This window comes from Hemiscyllium ocellatum, unplaced genomic scaffold, assembly GCF_020745735.1.
Source record: "Hemiscyllium ocellatum isolate sHemOce1 unplaced genomic scaffold, sHemOce1.pat.X.cur. scaffold_125_pat_ctg1, whole genome shotgun sequence".
Taxonomy (NCBI): domain Eukaryota; kingdom Metazoa; phylum Chordata; class Chondrichthyes; order Orectolobiformes; family Hemiscylliidae; genus Hemiscyllium; species Hemiscyllium ocellatum.
Window position 1 is genome coordinate 1,619,662 of NW_026867722.1, and position 3,657 is coordinate 1,623,318.

A 3,657-nucleotide genomic window follows, 5' to 3' on the forward strand; every position below is an offset into this window, starting at 1 on the left:
GTGCGTCTATCCCTGTCAAATGTTTTATTGCGCTGGTGAGGCTTTCTGCTTGGTGGTTTTGTGGTTTCGTGGGACACATTGTTTGGAAATACAGCAACGCAGCTGAGATCCGGCATAGGACCAACGAGTTGATGTTCCATGATAGCGATGGTCGGCTTTCAAATGAATACACATCTGAATCGATCATGTGACAAGTTCTTGCAGACGGTTTAAGCAAAAGCCGTGACAAACCTTGACACAAGCACAGCTGATAAACGGAGTGCTGCACATGGTCAGTGTGGGGATTGAACCCACGACTGTGGCGTCATTAGCACCACGGTCTAACCAGCTGAGCTAACCGAACTACGCAGAGCTTTCGTCAAACCAAAGGCTTATATTGCCTGCGCTCACAACCACGGTGGCTATTCGTTTTCTGATTTGCAATCGATCGCACGATCGTCTGAAGTATTTCCTTCCGTTGCAAAGTTTTTTTTACAAAAAAACATTGACTTTTCCGAACGCGCACACTCGAGCTAACCATTTGCTCTGATATGCAAAATTAAGCACAATGTTCGGACGCATGCAATTTCAATCGCAATGCCACCAGCTCAGCTGCAGCTTTTCATGTTGACAAATATCATCTGGTTGAAACGTACCTTCAACGATCGCTCACTGTGCTTCTGGAAACTCACAGACCTTTGGAGTCAGGGTTATGTGCTGCTGATAAACTGCTGCGAACCTTATGCCAAATGCATTGGAATTGTAACCCAACTGTGGGATTCTTTCTGCTCCCGAAGGACGCAGTTGTTTTAGAGTCAGCAACAGCGCAGAACTCAATTGCACGTTTTGCTCAATGACTCATGTTGCTTTTGCAATCTTCGTTTGACAGCATATTTAGCAGGTTATCACGCCTTCCTGCAGCGTTTGTCAGCGACAGATCAGCTGCTAAGATGACTGCTTCAGACAGCATGCTACATCCTACATTTGAAAATGGAAAAGGTGCAAACGCTGACAGGCTGAACACTCTCTCACTATTTTGCCTGGCGCATCAGAGGCTGGGAGCTGACCTTATGAAGTATTTTCAATCATGAGGGGCATTTTTCGGGTAAATAGATAAGTTCGTTTCGCTCAGGTGGGGCAGTGCAGCACGAGAGGGTATAAATCTGGTGTGGGAGGGTGAGAAGTCGACAGGCAGTGAGGAGCAACGGCGTCACGCAAAGGGTGGTGAGTGTCTGCAATAAGTTGCCAGACGAGCTGGTGATGGCAGGTACAATTCCAACACTTTTAAGGAATTTGGATGTGTATTTGAATAGGAAGGGTTTAGAGAGACATGGGTCAAGTGCATGCAATCGTGGCTGGATCAGTTGAGGATATCTGCTCGGAATGGACGAGCCAGACCGAAGATTGTGTTTTCAGTGCTGTCCATATCTAATGGCTCTATGATATTGCAGGTGAAATGATAAAAGAGATGAATAAAATAATGAAGTAAAATTGTCTGAAGTTGTTAAATTCAAACAACTTCAGATAATTTTATTTCAATTATTTTACTTACCTTTTTATTTGCGTTTTTCTCACTGGTGTGGACCTCTTATTTCTTGATTTTCTCTCTTTCTGTCGCTTCCCACTCTGTCAATACATTTTTCCTCTCCTCTTGCCGCTTTGCTACGCTTCTCCCCTGTTTTCCATTTTGTCTCTGTTTCACACATCCCCCACATATTTTGTCACGTAACACTGGCTTCAGCCTTGGTCATTCGCGGCTCCTAATCTCCCTTTAATCTCTCCGTGCACTGTCATTATCACCTTTGCATCTGGAGCTTTGACTCACCTTCTCTGAGCCTGGTGTTAATAATTCTGTAAATCTCCCCTATTTTCAAAATCTTTACCAAAGGGACAGTTAGACTTAAAATCTTAAAATCTAAGAAATTGCGCGCCAAAAGTCGTTAATTTCAAAAACCACTAATCAGGAATGGACCCGGAACATAGAACAGGCTATCACTATAGGACAGAACAGGACAACACTCCACAAAAAAACAGCACTAAGAGAAAAAATGGACAAACTAACACACAAAAAGGAGGACACTACAACACACAACTGGGTTAAAAACCTCTCCCACAGACAGCTCACAGACATGGAAAGAACTATACTGGCCAAGGGACTCAAATACAACCACAGGGATGCCAACACAGCAGACCTCCTAGCAGCACTAGAAAGCACACTCAGGAACAATGGACTGACAGAAGAGACACAACAAACAGTGAGACAAACGGTAGTACCCATGATGATAAGAAAACGACAAACACATAACCTCAACACCAAGGAGATGGAAGCACTGAAAGCACTGAAAAATGACAAAAACATAATCATACTACCGGCAGATAAAGGCAGAATGACGGTCATCCTAGACAAATCAGACTACATCAGTAAAGCACAACAACTACTCGCAGACACCAACACCTACCAAATGAAGGATTCCGACCCCACACCACAACTCACCAATAGAAAAAACAACACACTAAGGAATCTACAAAAAAAGGACAGATAACCAAAGCGGACCAGCAAAGAATGAAACCTGAAAGCAACAACACCCCCAGATTCTATGGACTACTCAAAGTACACAAACCAGACATCCCACTCAGACCCATAGTATCACTACCAGGGATACCAGCATACAAACTGGCAAAAGAACTACAACAAAAACTGAAACACCTGGTCAGCGGATCCAAACACTCCATACAATCAACACAGGACTTCTTGGACGTCATCAGGAATACACACATAGACAAAGAAGAAATCATGCTATCATTCGACGTGACGGCACTGTTCACTTCAATTGACAATACCCTAGCCAGAGAAACAATAGCCAACCTACTGGACATACATAACAGAACACAGGAGGCCGAACCTATCAACAAGGACGGCATACTTAAACTACTGGACCTGTGCCTAACCACACACTTTACATTTAACAATCAGATATACGAACAAATCAACGGAACACCCATGGGATCACCAATCTCGGGACTCATAGCAGAGGCAGTTATGCAAAGGTTAGAACATACAGCCATACCACAAATCCAACCCAAACTCTGGATCAGATATGTTGATGACACCTTTGTAATCATCAAAAACACAGATATAGAAAAAACACACCGAATCATCAACGCCACACTCACAGGAATCCGATTCACACGAGAAGAGGAAAAGGATAGCCAACTCCCATTCCTAGACGTGTTAGTAGAGAGAACACCCAACGGAGAATTCACCACAAGGGTACACAGGAAACCAACACACACAGACCAAGTCTTAAACCATAAAAGTAACCACCCCAACACACACAAACGAAGCTGCATCAGGACACTATTCAAAAGGGCCACAACACACTGCAGTACACCAGAACTGCGAAAAGAGGAAGAGGAACATCTATACAAGGTATTCGCCAAAAACGGATACCCACGCAACTTTATCACCAGATGCCTAAGAGATAGACCGAGGAACGAGGACATGCCACAACCAAGAGGACTAGCCACTCTACCAGACATCAGGAGCGTCTCAGAACTGACAGCCAGACTACTGCGACCCTTAGTACTCATAACAGCACACAAGCCAACATCCACGCTCAGACAACAACTCACTAGAACAAAGGACCCAATACCCAGCATGAGCCAAACTAACGTAGT

The 3,657-nt window shown here is 44.1% G+C and overlaps 1 non-coding gene across 1 annotated transcript; it reads right to left on the bottom strand.

The window, feature by feature from the left end:
* Positions 1-269: 269 nt before the first annotated feature.
* On the bottom strand, positions 270-343 carry trnai-aau (transfer RNA isoleucine (anticodon AAU)). Its single transcript has one exon. It is a non-coding gene; the product is annotated as a tRNA-Ile (tRNA).
* Positions 344-3,657: the final 3,314 nt, after the last annotated feature.